General features: G+C 45.3%; 1 protein-coding gene and 1 long non-coding RNA gene across 5 annotated transcripts in view; one reads left to right on the top strand and one right to left on the bottom strand.

Moving 5' to 3' along the window:
• Positions 1-8,271: 8,271 nt before the first annotated feature.
• On the top strand, positions 8,272-11,054 carry LOC147574720 (uncharacterized). Its single transcript, XR_015243458.1, has 3 exons — positions 8,272-8,642; positions 9,233-9,364; positions 10,220-11,054. It is a non-coding gene; the product is annotated as an uncharacterized LOC147574720 (long non-coding RNA).
• LOC147574719 (uncharacterized) overlaps positions 10,754-18,574 on the bottom strand; it is a 32,366-nt gene continuing 24,545 nt past the window's right edge. The window contains exons 3-6 of one of the 4 annotated variants that reach the window (XR_015243456.1): positions 16,034-16,360; positions 14,422-14,699; positions 11,489-12,726; positions 10,754-11,219 (exon numbers count right to left, since the gene is read on the bottom strand). The gene's annotated coding sequence lies outside the window, so the exon portion shown is untranslated. Of the gene's footprint in view, positions 11,220-11,488; positions 12,727-14,421; positions 14,700-15,262; positions 16,361-18,574 lie in introns of those variants that run through there. The other 3 variants (XR_015243455.1, XR_015243457.1, XM_086684992.1) reach the window with 3 other exon arrangements.

Genomic DNA, 18,574 nt, shown 5'->3' with positions numbered 1-18,574 from the left:
ATGAATATGTCTGAAGGTTTATCAATTTTATTTATCTTTTCCAGGAACCAGCTCTTAGTTTCGTTTATTTTTATTATTATTTTTTTGCCCTCTATTTGGTTTATTTCCTCTCTCACCTCTACTTTTCCTTCCTTCTAACTTTGGGCTTTGTTTATTCTTTTGTTGTTTTGTTGTTTCTTTAGGTATATTATTAGATTATTTATTTGAGACATTTCTTTTTTCTTGAGGTAGGCTTCTATCACTATAAACTTTCCTCTTAGAACTGCTTTTGCTGCGTCCCAAAGATTTTGAACTGCAGCGTTTGCATTGTGATTTGTCTCCTGGTATTACTTGTTTCCTCTTTGATTTCTCTGTTGACACACTGGTTGTTTAGTAACTGTGTTGTTGAACACCCACGTGTTTGTGCATTTCCAGTTTTTTTCTTGTAACTGATTTCTAGTTTCATACTGTTGCAGTCAGGAAAGATGCTTGACATGATTTCAGTCTTCTTAAATGTATTGAGACTTGTTCTGTGGCCTGACATGTGATCTATCCTGGAGAACGTTCCAGGATGCACTTGAAAGGAATGTGTATTCTGCTTTGGAGAGGCCATCAGACCCCACTGAGGCTGCCCACCAGATATGGCAAGGTGGGAGCTTCTTTGGAGGGGAGCCTGCCAGGGTGGGTCTGCCGGGGAACATCAGGGCTGGGGAAACAATGCTAGTGAGGTAGATGGAGAGTGTCAGGACTGGCTCGTGCAAATTTTCAGCTATCTATACTGAAGGAGGGCAAGAAAATGGCTCTCACCAACACTTGTGTTCCTGTAGAAAGCTCTACAGATCCCTGCCCCTCTGGCACACATCCTTAAATTAGTCAACAAACCTGTTTCATGTATAACCCAGGCACTTTTCAAACTGTTGCTTCCGTGCTGCATCCCAGGCTGAGTGATAAAGCCTGCTGGCTCTTTAAGGATAGGGACTCAGTTTCCCATAGCCCTCTGTCTTCCCAGAGTTTAGCCCTACTGATTTTCAAAGCCAGATGTTATGGGTTCTCATCTGGGGTCCAGGACCCCAGAGCTGCGGGTGCCCAGTGTGGGGCTTGGTCCCCTCACTCACTCCTCCATGTTCATGATCTCGCTCCCACTGGTAGGTAGTCATGCTGGGTGTTTGGTTTCCAACTGCATCTTTTCCCTACTGACCTTTTCAATGTGACCTTCTCTTTATATGACTTTAGCTGTAGAAGATGTGTTCTTCTCGTCTTCAGGTGGTTTTTAGAATGAGTTCTAATACGTGTAGTTATTGGCTCAGTGTATCTACAAGAGGTCATAAGCTCAGGATCCTCCTGCTCCACCATCTTCCCTGACTCTGGCAAATGGTTTTATGTCAAGGGTCAATACCACCCGATCAGTGGTGGCTTCTTAGAGAATTGTGTTGAGCAGGATTCTGAGACTTCGTACAAACTCAGGAAAAAAGGTTAGCAATGGGCATAAGAGGAGGAAGTAGACATCTTCAATCTAGGCTCAATGCACTTTTTTTGCTTTTTCCTACATCCTCTAGCATCAACTGCTCAGTCAAAAAAAACTACTCATTGATTCTCAAATACGCTATCTCATCCTATTAACCACAAAGACCATCTATTTTCATGATTCCTATCTTCTGCTGTCTAGACTTCACTTGGCTCAACTTCCACTCATTAGAATCCTCACCTTATTCCTGTAATACTCTACCTTCACATTTTATAACTTATCCCTCCATTGAATACGTATCAACCTCATTTGTATTATAGTAACACGTAAGTATGATATGTGTGTCTATGTATGTGTGTATATGTATGCACGTATTTCTGCCTTTCCCACTGGACGAGAAACTCTTTGAAGGCAATGAACATATCTTACTTATCTCCCAACCCCTAGATCCCACCCACTAACTTAGACATTGCAAATATTCAATAGCATTTTAGGGGATATAAGAACTGATTAACTAATTAACTAATATTCTGATGGCGTAATAGTCAGAAAGTCACATGGAATATCCAGGGAACTGGAATCCTCTCAGAAATAGACACTCTTGTGGGAATTTCCCAGTTTCCATCAGTGATCCAGAAGACAGCAGCCCCCCTGGCTCTGAGGTAGGCGGTACAGCTGCAAATTCAAGAGAAGAATCTCTTTCTGTGGGGTAGCGGTATGGCACTCAACACTTACAAAAGACCGCACGTGCCCACAAGACAAGCTTTGTGCCCCTTTCACCATCTGAGTTGTAGAAGATACGACTTACCCAATATCATATGTGCGCTCACAAGTAGGAGACTCACACTTCAAATCCATGACTCACATAAAGTTGTGCTCTTTTGCCTCACCAATGAGTTTGGGGTAAATTTTAGTATAGAGAAAGGAATCCCCTGCTATTAAAAATAACAATATTTTGGGAAGTACTGCTGCCTGTCCTACAGAGGTCTCATGCTCAGATCCTCCAAGTGGGCCCCCTAAACCATTTATCGGTGTGCCCCACAACTGGAGACTCAGCCCTAAAGACCAGGCAAAGATGGTTTTCAAAGAGAAATTTCAAACCACCTTACCAACCACTGGCAGCTTCTCAAGCTGGTGATTTAATGAAGGCCATCAACCCAAAGCCTTCGCTATCAATTCTCTCAGGCCATACAACACATTAGGGAGCACTATTTGTGATAACATGATAACAACTGAAAGAGAAGTCACAGGCATCATGGGGTGGGGGGGGGGCGGGGAGGGGGGAGAGTCTTTCTTTCCCTTACAGGAAAATGGCTTTTGTTGTCCTTGTCCCTTTAATGCCTTAAAGGGAAGAAAGAAAGGGTAGGGGGGAGATGGTGAGAAGGAGGGAGGGTGCAGAGGGGAAGGGAAGAGAGAGAAGGAAGGAAAAAGGAGGGATGGAGGAAGGGAAAAAGAAGGAAAAAAGAAAGAAAAACATCAAGGAGAGATAATGACAGACTTGTTAATTTCCAGAGTTGAAGCCCAGAGTCCTGACTTAAGACAAAGGACAGCACAGGCATTTTGTTCATCCAAGAGCTGCAATGCTTGGGATTTGTCATTTTGCACAGTGCAAAGCCAACCATGCGAGCCAAAACCAGAGAGAACACAAGGATTTCAACAATTTGGGGGTTATCTTCCCTGCCTTTTCCCCTCTGTGTCTGTGTGATTCCTCAGACAAAGTGGGTTGGAGAAGTTCAAGCTCAGTTCACAGAAGAGAACATTCTGTACTCTGCACAACAGGCTGGGCTGCTCTCTGTAAAACAAAATCAACAGCATGATCTCAGCCGCGGCGGCGGCAGGCACCGCGCCGCCAACCCACGGCCCCGGCGTTTGAATAGAGCGGCTGTCAAAGGCGCCCCGCGGACGGTCCCCGGAGGTGCAGCCGCGCGCACATGCGCACCGCAGGCTCCCCGCGCGCACATTCACACCCGCCCCGAGCCAGGGGCCGCAGAAACGACTTTCTGGCCCATTGTTACTTCTTCTCCCCAGCGGGTCAAGGAAGTCGTTTGGGTCTTTCTTTGGGGAGAGTAATTACCGCTGAAACATTTCCAAGGAAACAAGCCCCTGCGTGTTCGCTTGTGCTCTGGCGTTGACTGGAGCTTTTGCTGCCGGTTTTGATGTTACTGTAATCAAACGACAGCATTAACTCTGAATCTGCCCCCGCTTCTTTACTCAGGCAGGGAGAGGCCGGGAAAGAGGAGAGCTGGCTGCTTGCTGGGCCCCCTCACCCACCCTCTAAGCTTTTCCATTTCCTTCTGGATCCCTGTTTTGTTTTGTTTTTTCTTCTTTTGTCTGGAGGTTAGCGTGCAGTTCGGTAAATATTTATGGAGGGTATATACGGTGTCAGGCACTGTCCGTAGAATAATATTCATGGCAAGATTTTTTTCCAGTGAAGAGAAAACCTGGCCATGAGGCCCATCAGAAGAGGGAAGGTGTCAGGGAGAGGGATAGGACGTTTTCTGGGGAAGGTCTGGAGACTGAGGTACCAGAAGGCCTGAATACAGGTGGGTGTTTTTCAGTACGAAACACAGACGCCTGGAATGAAACTGCTTCCCAGTGTTCTTTCCTGCCGCATCCAAGCCCAGCTGCTGGAGGAAGGAATGACAACGAGAATGCGTAGCTGCCCACAGCAGGGCAGGAAAGTGTGGCCTCTGTGCCCCTTGAGGTCCCCTTCTCCTGTGCTGTTACAGGATGCAGAGACCAGCAGGGCTGAGCGGCAGGGTGGAGAGATGGCAAGTAGAAAAACCCGGGCTCCGGTGCTTGCCAGAGGCTTTGAATCCTGGGAAACCTCAGGCAAGATCCCCTGACCTTGTGCCCACGAGTCTCTGCGCCCTCCTCAGCTATTAACTAGAACCAGGACCACCGGCTTTGTAGAACTACTGCCTGCTGTAGAATTTAAGGAAACTATCTATGCCTTTGCATGGCATAGACTAGATAATAGATAGTAATGATTGTGATTCGTAATGCAAGTCCTGTTGAGAGAAAGCTATTAACTGGTGTCAGCTGAGAACTTCCACCAGTGTGCCCTCTCGGATTTTCTTGCTCACGCGTTTGCACAGTTATTGACTTAGTAACGTCTGTTGAGCACCAACACCTAGCACCGTGCTCTGTGCGAGGCACTGCACCAGACAATGAGGCAACAAGAGCCTTGGAGATACTTGCCCACCTTTCCATGGAGCACAGTTTACACAGGGCTGTGGCAGAGCCCTGGGGCTCGATGAATGCTACCTCGTAGCCTCCCTTTTTCATGCTCAAGCGCCTTCCTTGGGTTCCACACCATCTCTCTGGCTGTCCCAAGCCATCCCAGAGATAAAGAAGCTTCTGGGGAGTAGGGATTGGCCGGGAACAGCCCTGATGCAAGACATTTCTCGGGACTGCCCTTCGAGAATGTAAACAGCCTTTCTCACTTCAGGACTGGAGCTCCTGCCAAGACTTTGAAAAACAAGTTACACAAGCACCTTTGGAGAGGTTGGACATGCTACATCACAGCGGCTGCTATGTGGGGAGGCCGGGGGGGAGGGGGGGTGTGGTATAGACAGTGTAGACAGAGGTAGCCCCATGGAACTCAGGGGCAATACATAAACCTAAAAACACAAGGCTCGCCAGGCTAGGAGTTCAGGAAAACACAAGCCCTCAGGTAGCACACCAAGCCCCAACCTGTGGAAGGAGTCAGCCATTGATAAATTCAGAGACATCCCTGCTGCCATCACAGATACGATCCCAGAGTTCAGTGGAAGAATCGTCTGCCTTTAGAGCCAGGGCCCAGGCCGAGGTGGGGCTCTCCTGGAGCTGGTCACCATGACATCCTACATTCTTTCTCCCCCATGAAGATCACCTCCCTGACTAGACCCACCACACGGAGGGCCCTGTTTAAAATTTCGGCAGCAGGCAACCTGTCGCAAAAGTGCTACCCCCCCCCCCCGCCTCCATTGGCGTCCTTTGCCAAAAGCAACTGCCAACTCTAGCCAGTTGCAAATGGAATTTCTCAGAATACCAGAGTGTGCATGGGGCAGTAAAAGCAAAACCCTAGGGATCTGAGGTAGACCAAGCTAAATAAATTCGAGGACTAGGCAATTGACCAAGATCTCAGAGGGAGGAAGTGAAGGGAAGTTGTGCCCAGAGAATTAGGCAAGATTTCATACAACCCACACACATTTGATGGGAGAAGAGCCTAAGAGAATGACGTTGGTCGCCCATTCATTATGTGCCAGGCACTTTACATACATTCTCTCATTTAATCCCCACAATAATCCTATACAGCAGCTAGTGATGTTATTTCGGACTCACACAGCTTTAGTAATGAGCCCACCGTCATGCAGCCAAGTACCTGGCAGAGTACTTAAACCCAAGCCTCTCCAGCATAGGAGCCCATGTTCCTATCATTGCGCTATTCTGCCTCCTCGCGTGTAAGGATCTTATTAGAATACTGTTGGAATCATGTTGCACATTTATTTAGGATTTACAGAGGGCAAAGTCTCAAGTAGAAGTCTTGACATCAAGCCCCACCCTCCAGTCTCATGTATTTACCTTCTCTCAGTATGTATACTCAATCAGCAATGGTTATTGAGCTTCCAGGGGACATTGTGCTATGTTCTCTAGGGGATAGAAGGGTCAGTTATGCATGGGTGCTGCCTTCAAGGAACTTACAGTCTGTCTGGATAGGGTGGGTTGTGCTATAATAACACTTTATGTTATTAATTATTCAAATCACCTCTAAAGCTAATGTTGTGATATAACACCACAAAGGTCTACTTCTCGCTCACACCGTGTTTCCATTATGAATCTGCTGGGCCCTTCCTTACTCAAGAACCCAGGCTGATAATCCACCAAATATTTCTAACACTGCCAGTCACTGTGTCAGGAGAAAGACAGAGTGATTGATCACTCACCAGCTCTTAACGCTTCTTCCTCTGAAAGCTTCCTCCACAAAGGGGCTCATGTCAATTCTGCTTACATTTCATTGGGCAAAGCAAATTAAATACGCTCACATAACCACATAACTTGAAGAGGTTAGATAAGCACACACCTACCCCAAGCCTGGAACTGGGGGCAGGGGAGGAAACCCTTGAAATTTTAGTAAATAGATCTAATCATGACCACATTCTGGGAAGAAGAATGATCTCAAAACCTCCCACTTCAAAATTCCATAATAATGTAAGTCTGGATGATTAAGTGCCATCAGAGTGGATGCATTCAAGGTTTATATCCTGAGGACTCAAGAGAGTGAATTATACCTGGCCGGGAGACTTCAGTGAAATGTCCTGAGGAAGGCTGGGTATTGAGCCTTTAAGAGTAGGAAGGACTTGAATGGACCTACAAGACTAGACCAACTGCATTCACCTTGGCTTTCAATATGGTGAAGGTACCCCACCACCAACCACTCTCATCAATGACATAGCTGTTCCAGGCCTTGGAGACACAACCCAAATGAACACCTGAAGGCAAGGTTATTGCGTATGCATGGTGGCCTTGAGGAGAGAGGGCCCATCCAGCTGAGCGGAGTTCTAGAGTCAGAGAGAAGTGACAATTGGCCAGAGCATGAGTTGAGAAAGTAGAAGAAAGTTTGAGCAGAAGAAAGTCATGATCACAATGGATCTTGAGGGATTTTAATCTGTGGCTATATTCTTTTATTCTTTAATTCACAAATATTTTAAATACTTTACATGGGAGACACAGAAGTGTATAAGGCTCGATTCCTACCATCAAGTTGTGCCAGGTTTTAGCAGAAAGAGAAGAAATATATTTTTTTACCTTTGCCTTTTAAGAGAGATCTCAAAGAGCTAGTCTGTTGAGAGGAACTAAAATTTCAAGGATGCAAAGGATTTTGAGGATTTCTCCTTTATGCAGGAGAAAGTGTTATAAGGGCTAAATTGCTAAATGAAATAGAGGTGACAGTGAGGCATCCAGGGTGGAAGGAGGTCAGAAGACAGTGGAGAATGGAGGAAAGAGAGGAGAGAAGGCCACTGGTAATAAGAGGAAAGGCTTTGGAGGCACCTGATGGCTCAGTGGGTTAAGCATCTGATTCTTGACTTTGACTTAGGTCATGATCTCACTGTTTGTGAGATTGAGCCCTGTGTCGGGCTCTATGCTGACAGCACAGAGACTACTTGGGATTCTCTCTCTCCCTCTCTCTCTCTGCTCCTCCCCAATGCACGTACGCTCGCTCTCTCTCTCAAAAATAAGTAAACATTTGAAAAAAACGAGAAAGGCTTTGGGAATGGTGGCGATTTTTATGAAGTTTGGCCTCATTCTGTTCAATGTCTCTCCTTTTCTCCCTTTTGAACATTTGAGTAAAATACACATTACTCAAAATGCTCTGGGAAGAGACTTGAGAGGTCACAAGGGGGCAACTGGATGGCAATGAAGTATTGATTATGGCCTCAGAGAATACAGAGTGTGAGCAGGGACTTCCTAAGAGAGCCCAGACCTGTTTATGTTAGATAGATATGTGCAGTTGCATTTGTATGGGCCCAAAAATGGCAGTTTTAGGAGAAGGACAATTTGTCGAGAAAAGCTTCATAAAGGAAATTACAAGTTTTCCTAGTACTGAGTATTAAAATATCTAAAAGTGCCCCCAGCCCACCTGGATTAATGGAAAGCATTGCAGGCCAAGCACGAAGGAAAGCACGTATAAAGGCACTGGGGTATAGAGCAGCCTGGTTTATTTGAGCTCCTCTGAGCAAACACTGATGGGCAGGATTATGAGGGATAAAGTCAAAAGGAGCAAGTTCAGTAATCTAATCCAGTAATCAGGGTTTGTGGAAATAAGGACATGTGTTTACCTTCAGAATTATTTACTCAGCATTTACTGACTCTCAAATACCTGCCAGCTTTTACAAAAGTAACTTGTTCTGATTTGGCAAAAACCTGGGAAACTCGTGATTTCTTATTTTATTGCCTATTGATAAGAAACCTGACGGGTCCAGTGGTGAACTTGTCCAAGGATATCCTGCCTTATTTATACTCATCACTCATGTACAGCATGCCAATATTTACCCCTCTGCTGAACACCACCTCTCCATGCGCACTGGAGAGAACGTGTCAAGATCCTTCAGGTCCTGTGTCCCGGGAGGTAAAGGATTGCCTGAGACAGCAGCCCACAGCAGCAGAAAGCTGGCAACTATTAAAACACACTTCTTGACTTACAGTCACCTGTCAGGTAGGAAAATCTATCCTCGCTGATCAGAGCAGAAAGTACCCTGAGCGTGGGTATGAGTGTATGTGTGTGCCCAGGTATATTTTAACTATCCACCTGGGACATCTCTAAATCAGCATTCATTTCAATAATCTCATACATTCATATAGCACCTTTCTCCACAAATGCTTCCAAAGCAGTTTGTAAATTTTATATAGCTGGCGAATCAGCATTGCTGGAATAGAAGGGAAATAGAACCTTATCAGCTTCCTAATGAGGACTTGGGACTAAGTGTACTTTGGAGGAGAAGTACAGAGATCCAAGAATGTGTATTTAATTCACAATGTGTGTGTATTTAAATGGCATTATAGTTAATTAAAATAGTATTCAAATTTCCTCCTAATAATCCATTCAAATTTTACCCAGGCTTCGAGGCTCACCTCTGGATTCAACTCTACAGTCTACAGTTGATGCTAAATTTCGGTCCCCCAGAGCAAAGTAATGTCACCTTGCCCTGGATATTGTGCTTCCTAAATACCCAGAAGAACAGATGTGGGTGAGAGGTCTTGTATCACCCCTGGGGGTTATACATTATGCATTTCTTGCCCATGCAGAGGCTGAGATGTATCTGGAACGCCAGTGAGCGCCTGTGAGAAAATTGAAGGAACTTCAAATCATTCGTTCAGAAAAAATTTATTGAGCAATTACTATGTTCTAGAAACTTGGCTCGAGTGCTGGGTATACAGGTGAGGGCACTAAGACATGGGGCCCCTGACCTCCTGGAGGCAGCAGAGGAGATGGTCATTGGTGAAATAGTCAAACAAAGTGACCATGGAGATTTGTACTATATAGGATGATTCTGAGAACATTAGCAGAGGACTTCCCATGGCTGGGGAGTCCGGAAAGGCTACCTGAGATCGTGAAGTTCAGGTTCTCATCTGAAGGATGAGTAGGAGCTAACTGGAGGTGTGTGTGTGTGTGCATGTGTGCGTGTGTGTGTGTGTGTGTGTGTGTGTGTGAGAGAGAGAGAGAGAGACAGAGAGAGAGAGAAGTGGGGGAGAGAGAGAGAAAGAGACAGTTTCCTTATTTGTAAAACAACTGTAGTAACAGTGCTTTGTCTAAGTTTGGGGTCCCCAGAAACAGACTCAGGTGGACATGATGTACTAGGAAGTGGCCCAGAAAGCACAGCTCCAGAAGCTGAGGAGTGTGGGACGGCGAAGGGAGGGAGGCCCAGCAACACTGAGTCACGCAAAATACCGTGAACTGGGGAGACAAAGCAGGTGACATGGGAATCTGGGGTGCTTGTCCCTGCCCTGTTCGGTTACCTGGAAGTCCCAGGCACTTCTGCTCTCCGGGCTGGGATGCAAAGTGGTTTGCATAGCTCGAGGACTATTGCCCAACGTGGAGCCACCACCGCACCGGCTGCTGGGGACACACAGCTTGCAGTGATATATGTGCAGGGATATGTAAAAGGGGCGGAATGGATGCGGGCAGAGACTAAAGGCGTTTGCTTCGTAGGATGTGGTGGGTATAAGGAACGGAGCTAGGTGCATAGTGAGAGCTCAATAAATATTAACTCTCATTATAATTCGTATTTATAGGCTACGCAACTGACATTGCTTAGTCGTGATTCCACTTTACCCGGTAATCTCTGCCTGACTCCAGTCCTGCCACCTGCCACTCCCTGCTGGGTCTCCTGAGGCAAGCACACATAGAAACACAGCAATAGGTGTTTATGTTTCCCGGGATTGTCACATTTTGCTGAGCTCATAACGGAACCGAACAAATAGCCCTGCCATCCTCTGTTAATACGTCTTGTCGTTCACCGAGGGCTTCACTCCCCATTCTCCTGGGCTCCGGCCGCTCAGAAATTCGTGTGCCTGGCTGCTTCTCCAACGTGATCTGGACTAACCTGATGCAGTTCCCAGGCCTACCCTTCCTGGGCATGTTGATAGAATTTTGAGACCAGAGGGACTTCCTCGATCTGCTCATCTCACTGAGTGATATGCCGCACGATTGCTTGCTGCTCCAAAAATTGGCATTTTAAATAAAAAAGGAATGAGCTAAGGACATATGAACAAGAGTGACTCTCAAAAGCATTGTCCTGGGTGAAATAGCCAGACACAGAAGAACACTATGGTGTGATTCCATTTATTGGAAATTCTGAAACAGGCAACCTGAATCTCTGGTGACAGAAAGTGGGTCAGTGGTTGCCTGGGGCTGGGGCTGGGGTAACTACAAAAAGCCCTAAGGGAGCTTTGGGGGTTGCAAATGTTCGTGTCTTGGATGGGTAGGTAGCGGCATCTGTATACACAGTTGTCAGAACTCGTAGAATGGTACGCTTGAAACGAGTGCATTTTATCGCGTGTAAATCATTCCTGAAGAAACACATTTTAAAATTAAGTAAACAGGCATTTTATTGCCCAACCAAGAGATCAAAAGCAGATCCAAGACTACTCGCAGGCCACTCCGTCCCTCTGGCGAGACGCACAGAATCCTTTGTACCGTTCCGCATCTCACACACCCCATTTTTTTTTTCTTTTGGCAAGAAGTTGGTCTTTATCATTTGCACGAATGGAGGGGAACAATGGTCTGGATGATCTAAAAAGAGAAAATGTACAAGTCATTTACATCCGGGGGCTCTGGAACAGGGTTTGGTTGCCTATCTGGTATTTGAAGAGAGATGTGCCTGTTTGACATCCCTAAAATTCACTACAAATGAAATCATGAAGTTCCCTACAAAGACCTGAATTGTTGGAAGCTTGGGAGCACTTCACTTCCCTCCCCACAACCCCACGCCCGCCCCCACCTGACCCCACCTCTCCCTTCTCCTTCCAAGCAGGAAATGCAATGCTTCCCCTGTCCCAGACCTTCCCTCCAGCAGGCGGTCTTGGTCCCTGCCTCTGCCGCTAGGAGATTTGGTGCCTCCGTGCTAACAGGCAGCGTAAACAGAGGGAGTTGAGATACTCAAGCTATTGAAAAAAAGACTCATAAATAGGGAGAACAAACTGAGGGTCAAGGGAGGGATTGTGGCAGGGGGGATGGGCTAAACGGGTAAGGGGCACTAAGGAATCTACTCCTGAAATCATTGTTGCACCATATGCTAACTAATTTGGATGTAAATTTTAAAAAATAGAAAATAAAACAAGTTAATAAAAAAAAGACTTGAAAAACTGTTCTTGCAAATCAAGCGGAGTCACCTCCTCGCAGATAAATGAGAAAAGCTTCTATGAAAATTAGTTTCTTGGATTTGGGGTGCAGCCTAGCTGGATTTGGCCCCAGGAAGCCTGTGCTGACACACCCACACCCCCAAGCCCTGCCCGTCCGACCCTGGGTCCACTGTCTCTGCTCTCTGCACCCCGCCTCTCCTCCCGCTCCCTGGACTTTATCCTTCGCGGCTCTCACCACGTGGAGAGGGCAAATGCCTGTTTACCAGTCTGTGTCCTGGGCCTGACTGAAAGCTCTTTGAAAGTGGTGTCCCCTGAGGTCACCACTGTATACCCAGCTGCTTGAACTGTGCCCAGGCTCCTAGTAGGTGCTTACTTAATAAATAGTTGTTGAGTGGTTATGATTCTGAACACACCACAACAGAGTTTATTTAAGGTTTTGCAAAGCAACTGCACAAACAGGAAAACCCTGGCACTTCCAAAGGGGACTCCACCCAAACAAAGCTCCAGCAGGAAATACCAAAAAGTCAGTATCTAGCACAGAAATCACTGTGTGCGTTTCAGGGCAAACTCTGGTGAGCTGATGTCTGAGAGGCAATGGAACAGTCTGGAAAATCCAAGGCTCTCCAAAAGAGTTGTCCTCCAGGGGCGCCTGGTAAGCTCTATCCGTTAAGCCTGCCTCAGTGGCCAAGCGTCCGACTCTTGATTGCAGCTCAGGTCATGATCTCAGAGTTCGTGCGATCGAGCGCCACACTGTGCTCCACGCTGACTGCAGAGCCTGCTTTGGATCCTCTCTCTCCCTCCCCTATTCACACACCCATACTTGCTCACTCTCGAAATAGATAAATAAGCTTAAAAAAGAAAAATTGTCCTCCAAAGCAGGTGACAGCCTGCAGGTGGGGGTGGAGGGAAGGGAGGGGAAGTGCTTGAATGAGTAGGAACTGAAAAGCAGAAAATAGAAGGGAACAAGGTAAATACTTAAGCAAACCAGATTAAGCGTCTTGAGTCAGATCTTTCTAGCACAGAGTTGTAGCGAACACAAAAGCTTCTCTAAATGTGTCCCTACCTAACCACAACCCAAGCACAGGGTTTTATAAATAATATGTGCCAGTACATTCAATAAATATTTATCATGCCTTCTGTAGGAGAGGCCAGGTGAGAGAACCAAACATGAATCATAGGGGAGCTCTCCGGATGGAATTCATCTGGTAAATACTTGACAACTTAAACAGAAAGGCTCAGATGTCATTTTCTGGTTTATCCAGTTCCATAGCATTTGACCTGTCCCACCCTTAGGCAGCAGTTTCTCTGGAGCTCACAGGTGAATTCTCTTGCCAAAGCTGGCAAGCCATGGAGAAGGGTCCGTGGCTGGTGCACCACTGTGTGTGTCCGTCACATCACCCAATGGGAGTGCCAAGCACGGTTACACCTATAGCTACCTTTCTTTTAAAGGGTGCAAAAATCGACTACAGTTACCGCTCTCATTCTTTTATTTGATGAGGTAGGCAATGCATTCAGTTGAAATGTCTGGATCTCTATCCTTTGCCAGTTGCATAGTTTACCACTCTCCAGGGGGTGGGGGCTACCCTATCTCCTGTGTCTTCAAACGTTCTCACCTTCTCCCTCCCATCATATCTCCCTCTGGCTACCTACACATCATAGGCTGTTTGTTCAGAACACAGACCTATGGAAGGACTGAGAGAGCCAGTACAGCACAGCCTCTACCCTACTAGCTGTGGTGAAACTCAGGCAGTGAAGCAGGACCACACCATTCCAGGTCACACAGCCAGTGATGTGGTCAGAAGAAGGACCAGGTCCTAAACTTCTTGCCATCCACATACTGTCTTTCCAAGGAATTTAAATCCCCAGTTGGAAGAGAGGCGTGATTCAAAGAGCTAACCTTGGGACTCCTGGGTAGCTCAGTCGTTTCAGTGTCCAACTCTTGGTTTGGGCTCAGGTCATGATCTCACGGTTCAGTTCATGAGATCGAGCCCCACCTGGGGCTCAGGGCTTATAGCACAGAACCTGCTTGCCAGCTTGGGATTCTCTCTTTCCCTCTTTCTCTGCCCTCCCCCACACCCGCATGAGCACACTCTCTATCTCTCTCTCAAAATAAATAAAAAATTAAAAAAAAAGAGCAACCTTGAGTGAGGACAGCAGAAATATGGAAACAGTCCCTTCCTTGTCTTTACTGACTTTGAATGTAAAGGCTACTGGGGAAAATTTGTTCTATTATATGTAGCAAATGTATGCGTATACACACATTTCTATGTGCATATATGTATCCCTCTGTAGCATTAAATCCTAAGGCGAGAGTGCACAGCATTATTGTATATTATTATATATATTATATATAGCATTGTTGCATTTATTTATTTGGCATAGATATGCATATATGTGTATATATTTTATATACATATGTATATATTATATATAGGCATATATGTATTCAGACATGGCCTAGTGCTTTGGCCTTTCAGCCAAATCAGCCCCACTCCCCCCTCCCACCCCCCCCACACACACCCAAACACTAGACCTCAGCTGTTGGTATTTGAGGGTGTCCCTTCCTCACCCAAGTTTGGAACCGACTGAGAGAAAGTCACAGGAGTCAGACAGAAGGAGATGAAGGTACAAACCTTATTGCTTCTGTAAATTGAATGTGTTTCCCCCAAATTCACATGTTGAAACTCTAATCCCTGGCATGATGGTATTTGGAGATGAGTCCTTTGGGAGGTGAGGCGGAGCCCTCATGATGGGTGGTTGGTGCCTTTGTAAGAGGAGACGCAAGAGAGCTCTCTGCCCTCCACTATGTGAGGACACAGCGAGCAGACGGCCAGCTACAAGCCAGCATGAGGGCCCCCATCAGAAGCCAACCATGCTGGACCCTGATTTTGGGCTTTCCCAGCCTCCAGACCTGTAAGAAGTAAATGTTTGTTGTTTAAGCCATCCAGTTTATGATATTTTTGTTATAGAAGACTTCACTGACTAAGACATCACCCGAAAGGTTGGGTGGGAAGATGTGGCTTAGGGATGTAGCAAAAATGAGCTTTCTAATGCCGGATTCCAGAATTAGGCCAACTTACCCACCCAGTGATGGGCAGGACTGAATGATTACAAGGCCCTCAACAGAGGCAAAATCTGCCCTATATAGAGGATGCCTTGGGAGAGCAGAACGGGAGCTCTCTGCTGGCAGGTCAGTCCCGAAAGAGGGAAAAACTGAGCCAGAACTCAATCCCCTCTTTCAAATTCCTCGTTCTATTATGCAACCACTCCTCTCCCGGAGGCACAGAGCTTCACAAATAAGGATCACTGAATGAATGAATGAATGAATGAATGAATGAATGAATGAATTGACTTCTACATCAGAGTCAGAATGGTCAAACGTGGGTTAAAATTTTTAAAACATGTTCTGAAATTCAAAATAATTAAACTATCAAAAAATAATAATTATTAAAATATCTAGCCACAGAGAAAATGTAAAGAAAATCAGGGTACATCCTCTTAATTGGAAAAATATGAACCCTAAGGAGCACATGGATGAAGAATTTTTGAAAAGATAGAAAATGTACTATTCAGGTTACACACAAAGTACAGAAATTAGCAAAAATCGTCAGATGTTTTTCTTTTTGCTTCATATCACTCCTCTAGATTCCACGCAGCCTATAATGAAACATGATACTTTTATAGTTCAGAAGTTAACTTTTCTTAAAAATTAGGTCATAAATCTAACCAGAAATTCTGGAAATCAAAGCAAAAGACAGAACTGGTTTGCCAACTTCAATATTTGCTTTGAAATAATGACTAGATAGGAGAATAAAAAATACAATGGATATAATAAATCTCATTAACCCACCTCAAATAAAATTCTGTTTCTAAAGTTGCTTTGTCTATTTATTCAATTCACTTTAACATGATTCATTATATCGTTTAAAAACTGAGACGTGTATTTTATAAATCACAAAGTGGCTCACAGGCCTGATTTTTTTCAGTAATGAAGAAAAGTAAATCTTAGAAAGGTTGCTGTGGCAGGCAGCCTCCAAGGTGACCCTCAGCGATCCCCCACACTCGGTATTCACACCCTTGTGTAATTCCCTCCCCTTGAGTGTAGCCTTGATTCAGGGTGACCGGTCACTGTGGTTTGCCCCGGACTGAGGGGATTCCCAAGATGCAGGACTTTCAGCGTTAACGTAGGAAAGTCCCGGGCAAATGAGGATGAATCGCTCCCCCTCGATGGATTTAGTGACTCACTTAAAAAAAAATAGAACACAGCAGAAAGGATGAGTGACTGGTTCCAAGATTATGATATACAAAGACTGTGGCTTCCTTGTCACATGTTCTCTCTCATGCTCTCTCGGTTCACTTGCTCTAGGAGAAGCTGGCCGCCATGTCATGGGGCAGCCTTGCAGACAGGCCCATGGGCGTGAATCTGGAAACAGATTTGAAGTGTGCCGACAGCCACGTGAATGCAATCAGAAGGAGATCCTCCCTTCGGCCTTCAGATGACTACAGCCCCAGACGATACCTGACTGCAGATTTGACAGAGAGACTCTGAGCCAGAACCACCTTGCAAAGAAACTGTAAGATAATAAATGTTAATGGTTTGGGGGAAATTTGTTACACAGCACAGATAACTAATACAGGTGTGATGGCATCAGAAATCCAGGCTAAGGTATAAGTTATTTTTGAACCTAGGATGTAGTTTCTTTAAAATGAGCTTTATCACCTAAACCATAACTATTCTCCCTACATACATTTATATGAGTGCCCAAAAGCATAGCCCACATCACCCCACCCCATCATGGCCATTCAGACCAGGTCCTGACTTTGTGGAAGCAAAAAACCAACACTTCCGGGACACCTGGGTGGCTCAGTCAGTTTAAGTGTCCAACTTTGACTTAGGTCCTGATCTCACGATACAGTTCGTGAGTTTGAGCCCCACATCTGGCTCTCGGCTGTTAGCACAGAGCTTGCTTCAGACCCTCTGTCCCCGTCTCCCTCTGTCCCCGTCTCCCTCTGTCCCTCCTCCACTCGTGCACACACACACACACACACTGTCTCTCTCTTAAAAATAAACATTAAAAAAAATTCAACCATGTCCCAGTGGGAAGCAGTCCCTTTCTTTTCTGCCTCTCCCCAACCCCAGTGGGGGACAGCACTGATGATTGCTGTGACTACTATATCAATTGAACAGTTTTACAGAATCATATAATCAAAGATTCATAACATTAGGAAGAGCCCATTGAGATTTCTTTGATTATAAATTTCACAAAAGTAAGAATTCCATGCTGCGTTGGAGATGGGATCCTTAATACCTTTTCCCTCCCCTCCCAAGAAAAGCTAGCAGAGATCAGAGCCATTGAGGGCTTTCATTTTTAACTTTGCATCATGGAAGTGTTCATCATAGAAAAGTAGAGAAAATAATATGCAAAACCCATAACTCTTGTAAGCATCTCTTATCTTCAACAATTACCAGTTCAAGGCCAGTTTCTTTTTTTTTCAACTCCTGCCCCCCCTCCCTTGCCATACACTTAACCCCCACCCTGACCCTTTGGGTTATTTTGAAACAATTTTCAGACATTATATCATTTCATCTGTAAATACTTCAGTACATTGCTCCAAAAGATAGGAAGATGAGAACTCTTTTTAAAAAAACATAATCACAATGACATAAAAAAAATACACTCTTAATGTCACCAAATATCCAATCAGTATCTTACCCCCCTCCCCCCCACCATCATCTCAGGTTTTTTCAATGTTTATTTATTTTTGAGAGAGAAAGCATGTGTGCGTGAGTGGGGGCAGGGCAGAGAAGAGGGGACAGAGGATTTGAAGCCAGCTCTGGGCTAAGAGCAGAAAGCCTGATGCAGAGCTCAAACTCAGGAACCATGAACCATGAGATCATGACCTGACCTTAAGTCCAACAGATAACCAACTGAGCCACCCAGGCACCCCTCAGGTTTTGTTTGTTTGTTTGTTTGTTTGTTTGTTTGTTTGTTTGTTTTATAGTTACTCTGTGTGTTCAAGTCAGTATCCAAACAAGGTCTACACGTAGCTTTTGGTTGATTCAGATCTTAAATTGGTTTTAATTTACTGCTTCCTCTTCTGCCACTGGCCTCCACCTCCCATGCCCTACACTAGCAGTACATTTTGAGACCATCCTGCTGCTTCCTGATTTCCAGTAGGGACTCATCTCTCCTGATAAACAAACAGCAGTGTACTGGAGCCCCTCTTTAGCATGGAACTTTCTGAGGCATGCTTGAACTTGGGTCCATATTAATGTCTCGGAATGTATCAAAGAAAGGCACTCTGATTACACACTGTACTGGAGGAGATAGAAGTCAATTTCACACTACAGTTGGTATAACAACTTTTTTTAAAAAAAAAGTCGCTATTGGGGGATGTTCCACGAAAGTCAATAAATATTTTGCTCCACTGACACTGCCCTTGGTATCTCTTTTAAATAATAAATATGAAACGAGAAAGTGTTTGGATGGCAACACTCATCGGCTGCATCATGGCGACAGTGGCTCTTCTTCCTAAACCTCCTTAAGTTTCTTATTTTCTTTCTATGAAGTGGGATAAAACTAATAGCTTCACAGGGCAGTTCTCCCTAAGGCCTTTTCCCCAGTATTTCCCAAGCTGAGGCGCATCTGTGGAGGGCTGGTGTGAAGTGAAAACACAGGGAGTAACTGATATCTGTGAATTTATTTAGGTCATCATGATGTTATTAACCGCAGGGTTTTGACAGGATGGCTGTGAAATCTCCTCCCCAAGCTGGCGTCACTTAGG

The sequence above is a fragment of the Puma concolor genome, chromosome D4, assembly GCF_028749965.1.
Source record: "Puma concolor isolate L17-30 chromosome D4, mPumCon1.1.hap2, whole genome shotgun sequence".
NCBI classification, from domain to species: Eukaryota; Metazoa; Chordata; class Mammalia; order Carnivora; family Felidae; genus Puma; species Puma concolor.
This window is presented reverse-complemented; position numbering and strand designations above follow the sequence as displayed.